The sequence below is a fragment of the Puntigrus tetrazona genome, chromosome 9 (genome assembly GCF_018831695.1).
Source record: "Puntigrus tetrazona isolate hp1 chromosome 9, ASM1883169v1, whole genome shotgun sequence".
In the NCBI taxonomy this organism is placed as follows: domain Eukaryota; kingdom Metazoa; phylum Chordata; class Actinopteri; order Cypriniformes; family Cyprinidae; genus Puntigrus; species Puntigrus tetrazona.
In genome coordinates, this window is record NC_056707.1 from 20,632,504 (window position 1) to 20,649,343 (window position 16,840).

Consider the following 16,840-nt stretch of genomic DNA (forward strand, 5'->3'; position numbering starts at 1 on the left):
TCAGACCCTTATGCCTCATGAAATTGTGTACTGCTCACATGACATATCAATGCAAAGATGACAAATTTACAGACGCGAGATTGATTTATGCTTTACAGTCTCAGAACCTCTCTCAGGTATTGCAGAACAGACAGATAGATAGATAGATAGATAGAGACATAGATATACATATAAATATAAATTATATGAAAATCATATACCTCTACTATACCATAATCTCTGTTATTGATATACAGTTATTCTTCTGAGAGGCTTGAAACATTCTGGGCAGTGTGTTTAGTCTGGATAATGTCTTCGTGAATGCATCCTAGTTCGTCCTAGATGGGTCCCACAGATTGGTGTTTACCGTGAAGACAGGGTAGAAAATATGATTGGGGCAGACGAGCTCTCATTCCCCTGTGCTGTGCTGGATGATGTTGCCTGGAAACAGATGGAGAATCACAGTCTATCATGCATTTATGGTGATGATTACCTTGAATATCAGCCTGCAAGGCCACATACAATTAGTCTGCAGCTACAATAACTTGAACAGTTTACTCCAAGATATGTGCCAAGTCAAGTGAATCTTGTAGACATACAGTTTGAAATTCTTTTCCTTAAGTCAGCCTGTTAGAAAAAGTAGCTTAGTAGTTATTATTGTTATTATAAGTCTAAAATTGCCCCATTAAAATGAGTCTTCAAATGACTCACATTTAGGTTTCCACCTTTACATCCATGTTCACTACTTCCTTTCACGTCATAATCTTCTTATAAAAGCTAGGTCAAGATAACCTCCCAAATCCTTAAAAGCCCTTCATTGTTGCAACATACCTTCCACTCATAATAAAAAAAAAATCTTTTTACTTAGAAATACAGTCAAAGAGGAGATGATACACTTGAAAAAGTTATTCTTATTATTAGGCAAGTGGTAAACCACGCTGAAATTCCTTAACCTTATATCATTACGTCTGTGTCAAGATATAGAAAATTTGCTAATTTAGCACACATGTAAATGATAATATTAATTTAGTGGAATATTGTGATTAATCGCATTTGTTGTTTTATATGCTTGTAAAACAGGGTGGCTATTTGATATTGAATGAAAGTATCACCTCTCAGTGTCTGAAGGTCGTTATATTATTTGTGCAATCATTTAATGCCACAGTATACCTGTGGGCAACGTAGGTTACATCTCATTATACAGTACATTGACATTTACAAAAAAATCAGAGCACTGAGACCACGTTTTTAGTTTGGTGAAAACTGTAAAGCGACTGGTAGGAAGGTTAAATAACTTGCTGACTCACTGTCGATTAACATTATTTTGAGACAGATGCAAACATTTGTATGGTAATTTATTTTCCAGCTTAATCTTAGAAAATACCAAAATGTATGTTTGACCTTTCATGCTGATATAAAGGAGTAGTTCACCCAAAAATAAAAAAGTAAATATTTCTGTGATCATTTACTCACCATGGAAAGAAAGTCAGTTTTCTATACAATGAAAGTCAGAAGTGTGAAACGAAATGAAAGAAAGAAGAAACAAGAACTCCTTGAAAATAAAAGTAAATGATTACAGAATAGTAATTTTAGAGCTGTCATAAAAGGTTTTGTTTACATAATATATGTGTACTGTGTATATTTATTATGTATATATCAATACATAGACATACAGCATACATATTTAAAAATATTTACATGTATTTAAATGTATTCATTTATACCTATTTAATTGATATCATAAATATATTTAATATATAAATATTGCATATTTGTCTTAACCTTTTATATACTGTTCCAGGTCAGTTTTAACTGTTTTAATTTTGGAGTGTACAGAAATATCAGTTAACTTTTGTATTTTTTGTGATTTTTTTTTTTCTCATTTAGGTGATGAACATGCGTGCAAAGTCTCAACACGTTGATGTGTAAAAAGATTTTTTGTTACATTCTGTGTTCTAAGGCAACTCCACAGACCCAAAATAATACAATTTCTTGGTTATATTTTGATATATTATTTTTGCCATCCAATTTTTGTGAAATTACATTGAATCTAATTAGAGTCAATACCCGGACTTGGTTACAGTAGACCTACATGAGGGTTAAATTTATGCGTGCATGTGTGTGCATTTATAAATCTTGAACGTGATTAATCAGAAATAATTATTTGACAGCACTGATAATTTACAATCTTTACTGTGAAAACCCTCTTGATTTTGTCTTATAGTTGACCTTGCACCCCTTTGGGAAGATAAACACCATTTCCTGCAGAGTTTCCTTCTTCTGAAGGGCATTAAAAAAGTTATTTAGAAGAATGCTGTTAACCAGGAGGGGACGTCTTTGATTCAATTAGAAAGTTAATTAGGTAGGCTATACTCTACTTAAAAGTGGAAACATATATTATATTTATATGAAATAAATCTAAAATTATAGACCTAACAAGTGAATATAATAATAATAAAAAAAATATGCAAATTAAATGTTTAATGTTAATAAAAATCCGTCTCTGATAATCCTGGGTTGCTATGGTCACGCAGGTTTTTTTACGAAATAAACTTGTGTCCAAAATATGCTCATGGACATGAGAAATGGATGTTGTTCCTTCAACATAGCATCTCAAGGCCATGAAATAAGGATATCTTTACCGCTTCAAAACGATCTTGTGGCCTCGACATAATATGATGCTCTAACTATATTCGGAATATTTTGTGGCCACATCATATTATTATGTTGTCGCGACTTAGTATGTCGTGGCCTCGAAAAAACTAACCAAACAGTTGATGGTAGCCACTGACTTCCACAGGATGGAAAAAACAGAAGTCAATGACTACCGTCACCTATTTGGTTACCAACATTCTTCAAAATATTGCTACTAACAGAAAAGAGATACTCGATGACAGAATTTTCTCCCTTAAATCCACTGATAAAAGACAGCCGGTGAAAAAAAGTGTGAGAACTCACTATCTCTGAAGTGTTGTCTTTTTTAATGCAAAATAGTGCAGCTAACGGTTTCAGGATGCCATGCAATCAGACCAAACAACAGCTCGGTACACTGAGATAGAGGATAGATAAAGGATAAAGTGTCAGATCAACTTACCCACTTATCCATCTTATGGAAAACAAACTGCTTCAGGTCACCTTGAGCAACGGTTTGTCTAAAACAAAGGATCGCTTTTCTTTTTGGCCCTTGGATCCACTTTTCTGTGATTTCCTTAAAGCAAAATTTGAGAGAGTTAACTGATTAATATGTATTTGGGTCTTGTGTTCATGTTATGTAAAAAGGCTTTAGGGTTTAATTCATTGCCAATTATTCTATACAGGAAGTTGAGAACAAAGGCTTGCCGACGTAGTAGTGATTCTTGCATAAAAATTCATAATCACTGATGAATCTGAGATGATTGCTTGAAGATATATTGGAGGAGAGACTTATCATGGGCAGAACCTAACCAGAACTTGAATTAAATTCTTAACTCTTTTTTGCCGTTATCAAAAATTTCATATAGAATTAAATGTATTACCTGACATTGCTTGTGAAATTTACTAGTAATTTCTAAATTAAAATTGTTTCTGGGTAGAAATTGTGTTTGTTATGCAGTATAGCATTTAAATGTATTTTATGCATTCATATTTGTTTGCATATTTGTATATGCATACTTTTGATACATGAAGATAGAAGTCGGCTTCCTGCATTGCTTCCCATATTTTTTTATAAAATAGTCCTAGTCACATTTGAAAATATGGAAACTTTCCAGAAGCCTTTAGCCTGTGACTTTAACCTTAATTCCTTCCACTGAGCAAAGACTGTTTGCTGTTTGTGAAATTAACTACTAGAGCAAAAGTAAGGAAATGTGTGGTTCTGTATTCATTTACCGCTATTAGAAAACAGAAACTAATTTAAAGAACAGGTGGACCCATTTGTATTAGCACTTTTTTAGTTAAAATATTCTGCTGATAATATTTGCACATCTCAAAGCAAGCTATGGAAATTGAGGTATCATTTATGTCTGTACTACAAATTAACCAGCAAAAAATATTTAACATTTTGAGCTAGAGGCTTGTTCAATCTTCTTTCTTTTATATTAATAGTAAAGCTAGAAATTAAATCACCATTACTTCAGATTTTTGTAATTTCCAGATACTACACGTTAATTTGTTCGTAAATACCGAGTTGAGACTGCTGTTTTGACTGGAAAGTGACGTTTCAGGCCATTAATGATTGTGCAATTCTAACTTTATTATGCCTAATGCGCTTATTCTTATGCATAGATGAACATTAAGTACGGTTCTTATAATTACCTTTAAGAAAGCGAATGAATCATTGTGAAAACCAAACAACAATTTCAGCATATGGTCGCAAAGAACAGCTGGAGTTTGGACCTCATGGGGCAAATAAACACACTAACTTGAGCCAAATATAATAAATAACGCCTTTATATACCGTTTCTTCTTACTTTAAAACAAATATTAACTCTAGCCGTGGCACTGAAGGTGATCTTTTTAAACAAACAAGCACATTTTTACAGTGTGCGTTGAATATAGAGACAATACAGACACGTTAAATGTGAAATCTTGATTTCTCTATTTAAATATGAAGTTATTGTACGTGCAAAATCATGCACGAAGCAAAATGTAGTGATAATCATTTCATTTACTGACAGGTTTGCATACCTTACAGTCTCACTGGGTGGCCTAGTTTCGTTTGACCTAAATGATAAAGTGACGCTACAACTCCAGCAGAAATCCAGGCAGTGCGATTCGTCTTTAGCAAGTATTCCAATGCTTCTTTCTGAGAGGTTTTCCTTTTGTTAATCGTGTCTCCATGAGGAAGTGGCTCACCGTGGCCGTTTGGCAGCGATGTAGTGAATGTTTTATTACTCTGAGGCCCTATTCGTCACTCCGCCACTTTGTGCTCATCACAATATCCGAGTATGTTAATATCTAAACGGTTCTGCCTGGATGCAATATGTCTGAATAATGTTTTTTCATTAAATTCCCTCTGTTTAGCAGGCTGCCACCTCAACAGCGCCCACCCAGATGAGCACCGCTCAAAAACCGCATTCCACAGAGGACTGGATAATCTCGGTATTTCCCTCCTTAAATTCAGATACCCATTGAAGTGAGACTCCCATAAGATGTCTAATGAAGCAAATAACTGATTCAGGGTTGGTTTTGAAGAGGCAGGAGGGAGGAACAACATAGCGATGCTGAGGCTGGAACCCACAAGACAGAGCTGTCGACTCTCATTTAGATGTCTTACTGGAGACAGCGCCAAAAGTGTTTTTCTACATTTGCTTGGAATAATCACAGAAAACTCTCAGAGCTCAACTTTTGCTTTGAGGAAAAGGAAGCAAAGACAAAGGCGTGCCTGCCAGGCCCAGCGCATATCTGGAATACTAGTTTAGCAAGTCTGATAAAGTTTGCTTCATACAGAGTAAGAGTAAAGGGGTACTTTAATTGAATTTAACAGATCAGATCACCCAAAATGAACATTCTGTCATTATTTAATCACCCCCATGTTGTTTTGAACCTGCATGGCTTTTTTTTTTTCTTTCATGGAGCAGAAACTCTCTTGTGCGCTATATTGTGAATTATAAAAGTAGTCATAAAAAAGCTTTGCGTGAACTCTAAGTTAATATTCACTCATTATCTTCACCACTAGAGGGCTGTTAACTGCTGGGTTCAAAGTCAATGAGTTAAACTCAAGAATCAGATTAGATTATTGATTCACAAATGAATCATTCAGGACAGCTTTGTGAACTGGATCAAATTATTCATTGATGATAAAGCTCAAAAGGTTTTTAGACATTGCTGCTTTTCTTATAGACTTATGGTCTCTTGTCTACATTTAAGGAAAATATGTTACATTTGTAAATGAAATATGTAATATAAATTATATGAATTACTGAATATGAATACTGTCAAATGTACTGTCAACTGTTTGGTTGCCAACATTTAAAAAATTAATTTTCTTCTGTGTTCAATAGCTAAATGTACAGTAAAGTAAATGTTGACAGAAATTAAATTTTTCAAAATGTTCATTATTCCAATTAATAATAATAATAATAATAATTAAATGTATATTGTTAAATGTAATCTTTAGCAAATTTAAAAATTAATCTTCATGAGATGCAGTATATTGTGTTGCCTAAATTAATTTGGAGCATTAAAATTGTTTATTCCTCCCATTCATTTAGATTAAAGTAATTTTTCCCAAACCTATAAAAATATGACACTTCAAACTGTTACCACATTAATTATAAAACTTCATTAATTTAATGGCATATTTGCATGTGTATGGTTCCTAAGTGTCATAATAATAATTATTATTATAAAAAGCATTTATATTAATAATGGCCATTTGTCTTTTATGAAGCCTCTAAAGGAACATGGTGATAAAAACAAAAAGCACATTACCGCATTTTTTACTGGAACTCTTTATCATACAGATGAGCATTTTTCCCATAAACCAGACATCTCATTCTGCAACTATACAAAATGTGCTGGGACTTTAGGGGAAAGTCCAGAAAAGGTCACAGACTCCTGACTGAAAACTCAGTGCTGGGGAACAGTTCCAGCAGGCCAGAACAAAATCATCCTTGTGGAAAAAAAAAAAAGTTTTGCAAAGAAGATTTCCATTGGACAAATTTACCGTTACTATGACTCTGCAAACTCCTATTTCAGTTGTTGGAGAAAAGCCAGAGATTCCGTAGGTTAAACAATCCAATGTTCTGGAACATTCAGTTCAAGCCTTTAATATCCCCAAAAAAAGAAAAACCCACAACTGTCAAACTCTGGACAGTTGCAAGGAAAGAGGGGAGCTGGCCTGTAGACAGTCGATTGATATGAAAACAACACATTGTCCTTAAGGCGTTGTATGTTTTGAAATGTTTGGTCTTACAATGGATAAACAATATTGAATGTTGCCTAATATTGATATAATTGCGCAATAAGTAACTTTAAAGAAGTCAGCTAACTTTCAGTAGAGTATTAGCGGACTGATTAATATCTCCAAACCCTTTATCGTGATGATCCCAACAGACATTACACTGACGATAGGTACCTTTACAAGAACGTGTCAACTTATTCTAACCCTAACCCTACCAGTCTACTACTAACACTATAGTGAGTGTTATGAGATGAGCATTATGTGTATAATGTGTTAAAGGGACCATCAAAGTGAAACCCAGATTTCCTTTTTTACTCTACTATTGGGCTTCAGGCAGCACTCAGCCACAGCCATAATCACCAGAGAGCAAGTTCAGTATCTTATTACTTAGCTGTTTCTGGGTTGTGGACTTCTATGATGAGTGATGCGGTGTCCTATAACTCAATTAGAGGATTTAACTCAATTTTTTTTCTTCACAAATCATTTTCTAATTCAGTTTATTAATCCGCGCAAAGACATTGCGAGCTGTCAGACTAGAGAATCCTCATTATTCAATACACCTGAGGAAACTGACAGGCCCTGTAATGAGATTCTCACTCTGTGCTTTTGCAGTCTCATAATAAACAGCACAGGGTGCCGCTGAGTAACTCTCTAGAATAAAAGCATGTAAAAGGATCAGGTAAAATGTGATTAAGTTGGTTCAGAATAAATGGATGCTCTAGATGCCACGTGACTATTTCGCAGTTGGCTTGTTGAAGCACTGTCACTCTCACTAATGTTATAGACGTGAATTTAAAATATATATTTGATTGAATGACCCCCAGTGCTCACTAATCAATTATAGGGAGAGAAATAGATATTTTTTTCAGTTATGAAAATCATGAGAAGCTACTGCACAATAAAAGGAGAAACTTTTACAATGCCACTGGTGGTTTTTAGCTTCAGATCACACAAGCATAGGTTCATCGGGTGCTTGAAACACTTTTTTTTCCTTTTTTTTTTAGGCAGTAAATTTGCATATAATATTGGTGTTACATTGTATAAATAAATAAACTAAATAGTGGTATGATAGATTTTTGCCTGTTCAATAGTGATTTGATATGCTATTGTTGGTAGAATCAACTGATGCACAAACTAAATTTGACAGCTTGTAACTTTTTTCCTTTTTTGACCCAATTATGGCAAACTGTTGAACTGAAACCCAGAAAGGTCTTTTATCTATAAGTACTTCCAAAAGGGGGATTAATCCTTGTCTTGGTGCTAAATCTATCTATTTATTTGAAGTTGGACTTGAGGTATTAAGATCTTCCTTTTGGCTTTATGGTGTTGATAGGTGCTCTTTCCTTTTAAGGGGTTCCTTATCAAAATCTGTCCTTGGCCTTTCTCTCATTTTTAGTCTCAGCACGTACGAGGCTCACCTTTATGAGAATATCACTCCCATCAAACACTTAGACAAATGTCATTTCTGCGATGAAGTTTGTCAAAAGCTTTGGCTATAACAGGGATGCCTACATATATATATATATATATATATATATATATATATATATATATATATATAAACGAATGTGAGCTTTGGGGAACTGCATTGAAGGCAATGAGTTATTAGCGTAGCTAATGCTACTGCTTCTGCATCAAACTGTGGAGAGGTGGATCTGGATAATGAATGAAGACTGAATTAAATTTTTGTTGAAAAATGGCTTTTAACTTGAACCTGATGCATTGTGGCTGAATCTCTCCATCATCCGTGACATTCTGTCAAGGTTAAGAATTTTGTTTACCAGTCAACTTATTAATGTCACCGTTCTCATCTTTCCTATCATTTTGTTGACAGACACCCAATTTATAAAACTGGAGATAAAGTTAGTAATTCGACAAGTATTAGACAGACCTCTCTGTCTTTGCGGACTCTATATCAGAGGCCTCAGATAAGCTGCTCACATTCATTTTACATCTGTGTTCTTCAGGTTTCGTACTTAAATGATCTTGTTTAGCTTTTTGCTGTGTACTGGATGCTCGATATCTTAAAGTCAGCACACAACTGAGCTTTAACATCCATGATTTATGCACAACCCTTGATATTCCCATATTCTCATAAAGTTGTATAAAAATACTAAAATATGCATCAAGATGACCTATTGGCACATTCTCATTCATTTTATCTCAAGGGTGGCATAGCATTTAAAAAGTGAAAGGTTAATGGCATTACAATGACTTTCTCAAACAAGTTATTGATTAAATGCTCATTAACGTTTGGATGTTCCCCAGCTGATGCAGCATATAATATAATGCTCCAGACTTTGCCTTGTGGCCATATGGACCTATTATACACATAGCCAGTCCAACAGTTTTGTTGCTGTAACCTTTTACTGCTGATAGATTTCCTCCTTTCATTGGTGTACCACAGTATTAAAAATACGACCCACAGTGTGGGAACTAAAGCACTCAAAGTTAAGTGCGTGATGAATGCATGTTGAACGTGAACTACTTGGAATATATATGAACTCGTTCTCAGTGCAATGCATGAAATATGAACTGTGCTATGCTATCAGACCAGTCCACATTTTTTCAGTTATGGTGGACTCTTTGCAAGGATTTCTGTTGTTTTGTGTACCAAGTTACTGATAATTTTGTGACACTTTTGTATTAAAGTGTCCTTTTACACATATTCCCTGTACTAATATAATAACAATAAATGATGCATAATTACATGCCAGTAACACTAAGCCAAACCACAATGAAAGGTTAATATTTTTGTTTTGGGAGTTCCCATAAATAGGTTGACATGCACGCAAGGTCAATAATTCCTCGGCATGAAACGGTTTCGTTTAAGAAAACAATATTTGACTCTTTCAAATTTTAAACTTTGCAGGATGTTTTCATTCACCAGCTGTTTTACACACTGCATGAAAGTGAATTTTCTACTGCTATTTAAGTCCTTTAGGCTTTAATGTATGGAAGGGCAAATTAAGACCCAATGAAACGCTGATTCTGATCATGTGATCTCAACATGCCTTCCCCTTTGATGTGATCCCATCTTTTAAAATAAATCAGCTTTTATCTTGCTTCTAATAATAATGCAGTCTTGGTCATGGTTTTAAATACACTTTTTCAAAAGCAAAAGTTTTTGTAAAACTTTTTTAATGAGGAAATAATTACTGAGTGCAAATTTAATTTTATTGGTCGTGCCGTGTTTCAGTTGACCTTTCGTACTGAGGACTGCCACCTATTACTAAATTGCAGATTATAATTGCATGGTTGTTCTTCTTCCTGGCATGTGTCTTTTCAAGTAAATAACTATTATTTCAACAGCTTAGAGTCATTAATCACTAAAGATTTTTAAATCAAACGAAAACCTTATACTCGCTGCATGATAAATGAATTTATCAAGTGACAAAGAGCCTAGTATAAGTATAATGTACTAGGCCAGTGCGCCAATGAAAACTCTTGCCGTACCCTCCTGAAATCAAAGAATCTCAAACATCCTAAATATACTTTCTAAAAACAAATAAAACGATCCTCTGCTCTCATCTGTGCTCAGTGACTGAAAGGAGCCATTATGAATTCTGGCAGACTCCACAGCTTGCTGGCAGTTTGAAGCCAGCCTAAATGTTTTGGTCAATGGGTTTTGCTAGGGTAAGAACTTTTGTGCCAAATTCATAATTGATTGCAAAGAGGCTCATTTGACATGGTAAATGGAAGTCTTAAATCTTTCGCTGGGTTCAAGCGTGGCAGATAAACAGTACACAAGACCTTGATAAAAAGACTGTAAAAGGCAAAACACAAGAGAGAATCCAATAAGCAATTTATGGGAATTAAAGGTTCTATAATCCTACTACCTGACAAATGTCATTAAAATGTATGCCCTGAGATATCACGCACATCTAAAGACTCTGTAAACCAAGAAGTGGTAATATACTTGGAGAAAGCTGTTAGCATTCCCACTGAGAGGTTGAGCAAAATGGCTAGTATCAGTTACTACAGCATTAAGCAATTAAAAATTGTCAGGACGTTATTAAAGAACACCAGATTGTTTAGTCTATCTAAATGCTGATGTGAAAATACCACTAATGTTTTCAGCAATACCCATGTGGACAAATTGCCTTTGAATTGCCCTCTAGAGAGAGCCAAGACCTGATGGATATATATCATCTTCTGTCAATACAAATGCCACTGCAACATGTCCTTTCATTATTTTCCAATTTGGAGTAAAGACACTGTCTGTCATTATATTTTAAGTTAGATACAAGTCACTTTTAATGAAAAAAGGTTTTCTTTTTTATAAGCGGTTGAAGCTTCTGCCTCTGAGTATGGACTTTTCACAATTCACTCTGCAGGATGTCTTCATTGACCTGTAGCAAAATGAGACAAAATGGACAGTTGGGCTGCAGGGGATACAAAAGAAAGGTATTCTGTCAGATTCAGCAATCATTTATTTTATAACAAAAAGCGTAGGAGTCATAGGTATCCTTTTCCTTATAGACAGCATGAAATAAATGCAAAATAAAATGCAATCAACCACTGGGCATTTATGACAGCAAGGCTTGTTAGAATTTTCTGCATACAATTGCTCTTTTTTACTTTTGGGTTTACTTTTTGTATAATATACTGTGGGCTCTAATTTCAAATTTAGGTCTTTACGAAAAAACTATAAAAAAACATCAAGGTTTCATTCCACTGTTTTCATTAAAGAAAATAGCACGGAGTCCAATGAAATGATCTCATGGCTTTATTAGAAACATGTCGTAACAAGTTGTCTGCTTCTGTAGGACATTCATTAAGGCATGGTGACTGTCTGTTTGCAATTCATTAAAATTTTATCTCTGAAAACACAAAAATAAATGCAGAATCCTGCTGGCTTGATAATACACAGATTTAAAAGCATAATGCAGTTTATTTACTTGAAGGTTGCATATTAACCCTTGGGTAACAGTATGAAGTATACAGCTAAAGCTTCCTTGCATGGCTTTCGTCTTTCCAGTAATTTATTAGCTCCTTTTCCAAACTACTGAAAGTTGAACAAACTGAGATTTGGCAGGTCATAGGTCAGGTGACGTCACATCACAGAATAAGGGGTACAATTTAAGTCGTTTTAAATGTAAGACAGCCATGCAAAAACATGACAGAGATGAACATTGTTAGGTGTTAGCGATTGTGGGCAATTTCACCGCACAGGCATCAGACACTCTCTGTGTGGTTTTCTTATTTCTTTTTTTCACAGCATCTTTAAAACATCCATATCTCTGAGGGGTATGACACAGACTTCATCTTTATAGTGAAGTCAAGGACAGGTTCTATTTTAATAAATGTCTCTGGAGAGTTCAAAACCGTGTCTCATAGGAAGGTATCACGGTAGCAGTCATTTTGAGGGTGTGTAGCTGATGATGAACACACTCACAGGATCAGGGAAATGTGTGCACAAGCACATATACATATGACTAATCTACTTAAAAGAGGCTAGAGACATATTTTCTGCTGTTTGAACACCCCCTAATATCATCAGGGTAGTTTGCACAAGATAATTTACTTTCAGTATTATGCGCGATATGATATTGAGCTTGATAATTTCTCAAAATTGAAATTCTTGCGACAGGGACTGTCATCACTCTCTCCATCTTTTGACACTTCAGAAGACATAAAACGATCAGTCTTACTTCTATAGCAATTTTGATTAAAATGATAAGTTTTCTTTGGCAGACGGTATAGGGCTGTGCTCTATGCTCTCCATGAATAGGGCCTGAAACTCCTTAAAAAGAACTTAAACACTATCTTAATTACAAATCTTAAACCAACAAATGTTCAGTGAAAGGAGGAGCTTTATCTTGATAATATGTAGATCGGTGTCTTTAGAAGGTCAAACTTAATATTCTGCTTGTTGTTGTTGTGTTGCTGTTTCTTAAACCATTTTTTAATTTTAGATGATTTATAAAGAAAGTTTTAGTCTCTCTTTATATTAGGTGGCCTTAACTATGTACTTACATTTAAAGTAATCATTTGGTACAATGCACTAATTGTGTACAAACTGGTTTTAACATTGTACTTATATTTTTAAAAAATACCTATAACTACATAGTAGTTAAAGCCGCCCAATATAAAGCATGACCAAAGTTTTAATTACAAAAATTCATACTGTGATCAATGGGCTTTATAGGCAATGCTGTCTTATGATGAAGTTTATGATGATGAAGTATATATATATATATATATTGTATATATACATTTTGCATGGAGGTGTGTACTTTGATAACAGAGGGTAATTTTACACAACTCTTTCATTCCTATGCACCAGTTTGTTTATGTGACATTTATTTGCAAGAATTATATGATTAGTTTGGATGGACAGGGAGCTCGTTCACAACAATCCTTCCCGAGTCGAGTGGCTTTCATTGTTCTTCCATTAGCCAGTTAAAGCTGGAGAGATTATAGCACTAGTGTTTTAAAACAGGCATGTAATTGGCTATTTCCAGTATAAACAAACCTCTAGCCCGAGGGACACTTTGACCTCTATAGCTGCCATGTTCTATATGAAAAGAGAGCGGGTTGCCTTTGTGTGTTTTCTGTGTCAGTCCCTGAGAAAACATGCCACGTGCACATGACCTGCTAAATGTTTTTCCTGAGAAGATCGCATTCTGGCACATTTCGGTGCTGGATCCTATAGCGTGCTCAGAGAAACACAAAGGTGATGAAACTTATCTGTAGTCATCAACAGAAAATCGACCCTGTTGGTCCCCTAAGTGAGCCTTGGAAAATTAGATTGCTGAAATGATATCATGAAAGCTATCACAACGACTTCTGCTTGGCAGTTCACCAAAGCCCCCGCAGATATAGCCTACTCTCAGTGGGCTTCAAACATCACACAGCTATGTTTTTTAAGAAGGAATATATATCTGACGGAAATAATGTTCTGTAAAAAGGAGCCATGAAGCCCATTGTGATAACCAGGATATAGATGAACGACCCTTGCTTTCATGTTATATGTAAGAAAATAGTCAGCAGAGCTCTTTGAAGGACTGTGAAAAACATGCTTCTGACTCACATATAGGCCAGCTGGGATATTACTGACAGTTTTGTGAATGGGACAAAATAAAACAGCCTTCATAAGGTTTACATTATGCTATTTTTCACTGTACATTGACACTTGTGAGAGTGAGCTGATTTAACCATAACAGTGCTGTGTTCGTGATGTCGATATTAGACATTATCCCGGGCTAATTATCCTGTTTTCGTGCATACTACTGACTAAATAAATACATAAATGCCTGGATGTATTATCATTTTTATCATTTTTGGAATAAAAAAGGCTGCTATACTAATTGTTTGGAATAAAAAAGGCTGCCTCTTTTAACTGGACACTTGGAATGAACTGATGGACACTTCACTGCTTTGATTGTTGCTGCAAGCTTAACAGTGTAACAACAACCATGCTTCTATAGCAGTCTTGGCAAGATGATGTAGAAGAGCATTCCACACTCAAATACAGGTTCCAAAAATGTTTTTTACAGGAAAGCCATAGAAGAATCTGTTTTGGGTTCCCCAAAGAATCTGTCAGCGAACGGTTCTAATAGAACCATTTTTTCAAGTTTCACACTATTATAATTCTTTTTTTTCTGCAGTGGAGAGATTTTATGGAACCATTTATTAAGAACCTTTAAGGGCGCAAGAAACAGTTTTTAGATACAGCCTTTTTACACTTAAAGGTTAAACACTTTGCATTTACATTTGATTTTTGAAATATGTGGACAGCATCCAAATGCAAGTCACAATTTAATGTCAGGGCCTTTGCAACATGCCATGGAGGTCAGTTAAATGCTTTATCCACCGAATGCCACAATCCTTTTTTCAGTAAGTACAATAATAAGAAATATTTACTCATTAGTGTTATATCTTGGCTGTTCATTAAAGCAGTTTCCTGTATTTCTTCCCGTAAAATACCTGACCCAGTTGTTTTGATTTTCGTATTTCAGTTCTGCTGCACCTATCTTGAGCTCTTTTACTGCTTCCCGCTGCAGAATGAGTAAGATATCTTTACTCAAAGTCCCAGCGTGTTCATTTATAACCGGGGTTGTTTTGGGTCAGACATTATATCACAAAGCTGAATTATATTACACTGTATGTTCTGAACCCCTTTTAACTTTTATTACAGCTGTAGGGATATTTTGCTTATACTAGCATCCTTAGTGCAACATTGCCTCTTTTAAAAGGGTGTTTTTTTTACTTCAGTCTTAATAAGGAAAAGAACCCCACCTGCAAAAGTTCAAACGCAGGCAGCAGTCCAACAAATTACAGACCCGTGTGGACTCCCACATCTCAGACTCCTTATGTTGATCATTAGGAACATGACAGCACCATTCCTTCCACCTAACTAGCCTCACATTTGCCCGTGCCACAGTGGTCTTGCTATGGTTTGCTGTTGGTAGAAGTAATAGTGAGGTGTGAAATTCTGAGCCACTTCGAGCAAACTGTGATCGCCTTATCAGTGGACCCTTTTAATGGGATTTTCTGCTCTGCCCGCCAGTGCTGTTTTGCAGCTTGTTGTCTGGGTGTCTCAACTTCAGCTAACATGCAAAGTTTGTTCCTTGAGAGAGAGAAGATTAAAGCAAACAGCACATAGTTCAGATGGGGTCTTGGTCCTCACCGTATCTCTGTGCATAAACAGATATACAATATGTTTAAAGCGATAAGTTTGAAATCTCCTATTCTCTATCTAAGCATATGAAGTGGCTCCATTAATTATGTTGGAGCTGATAAAGAAATAATACTTGGAAGTTTAATTATTCTTCATTTACAGATTTTTGCGAGTGTAAAATTTTATTAGTCCTCAGAAAAAAGAGGTTTAATGAGCGCACAGAGATGATGCAGTACATTGTTAACATGTCTCATGACAGTTTATGCTCATTTCAGTTAATCATTGGCTAAATAATTAGGCTGAAGTACATTTCTAAAATTAGATTTGCAGCATAATGCAATATTTGCTTATCTTTTTATATTTACAAATTGTTATTTATTTGTTTGTTCATTATGGGAAGGGGCTTCATAAAACAAGAAAATAATCATATTTTCTATCAGTGAAGTCTGCCTCTGGGTGTAAAATAAAGGTAAATTATGTGAGGAAAAAAAAATGAAGCATAAACATGTTAGATTGCACCCTGTAAACACAATTAAGCCGAGAAAAAAGAGTCAAACACCGCTTTTTAAGAAACTTGTTCCACTATAAATAAGTTATCTTTCATCTGTTTCCAATTAAACAGAAAGAAAATTATAATCTCTGTGATGTTGATTTAAAACATTAGTAAATATGGGATGAAAACTGTTCTAAATAGAACCGTAATCTTTTGTTTCTTTTGCTTTACTTACATTTTTTGAAATATGAATGAATAGCAATTTGTAAATAACAAAATATAAGCAGATATTGCATTATTATATTCCAAATCAAAATGTAGAATATCAGTTGCATTCTAAAAATAAAAGTTCTTTATTGCTATCAGTGGATCCATAAAACCTTTCAATTGCACAAAAACTAATTTAGTTGCTTTGTGTGGATGATCTGCTGCCTATATTCAGAATTACACAAAGTTATATGTTTAATGACTGATCAAACAACACTCCCCCTCAATACATCAAAAGAGATACACTTAATTAAATAGGGGTTGTTTGATGTGCATTTTTAGCTTGCATTGCCATGAATACCTGTCCTTTTGAATTAGTGTTTATCAGACCTCAGTGAGTGCATGAAAAGATATAGCAAGAGCGAAAATTATTATTCTTTCATTGCATAATAATGTGCAGTTAGAAGCACTGGCCTTCCGTTCTCTTAGTATTTTGATCTAGTACAATCAAGTATCTAGATCTTATCTAAATATATGAGTCTTTTGCTTTACTGGATATACTGTGGCTTTGAGTTGCAGTGATATAAATGTAAATCATATAGTGTTCAATGAGCCTTATAAAAAGCACCGTCATTTCAAATGCTATGACCAG

The 16,840-nt window shown here is 34.9% G+C and overlaps 1 long non-coding RNA gene across 1 annotated transcript; it reads right to left on the bottom strand.

The window, feature by feature from the left end:
* Positions 1 to 189: 189 nt before the first annotated feature.
* Positions 190 to 4,919, bottom strand: LOC122351564. The gene is made up of 3 exons (XR_006251771.1): positions 4,645 to 4,919; positions 3,074 to 3,187; positions 190 to 420 (listed from the first exon to the last, which is right to left on the bottom strand). It is a non-coding gene; the product is annotated as an uncharacterized LOC122351564 (long non-coding RNA).
* Between the last annotated feature and the right edge of the window lie 11,921 nt (positions 4,920 to 16,840).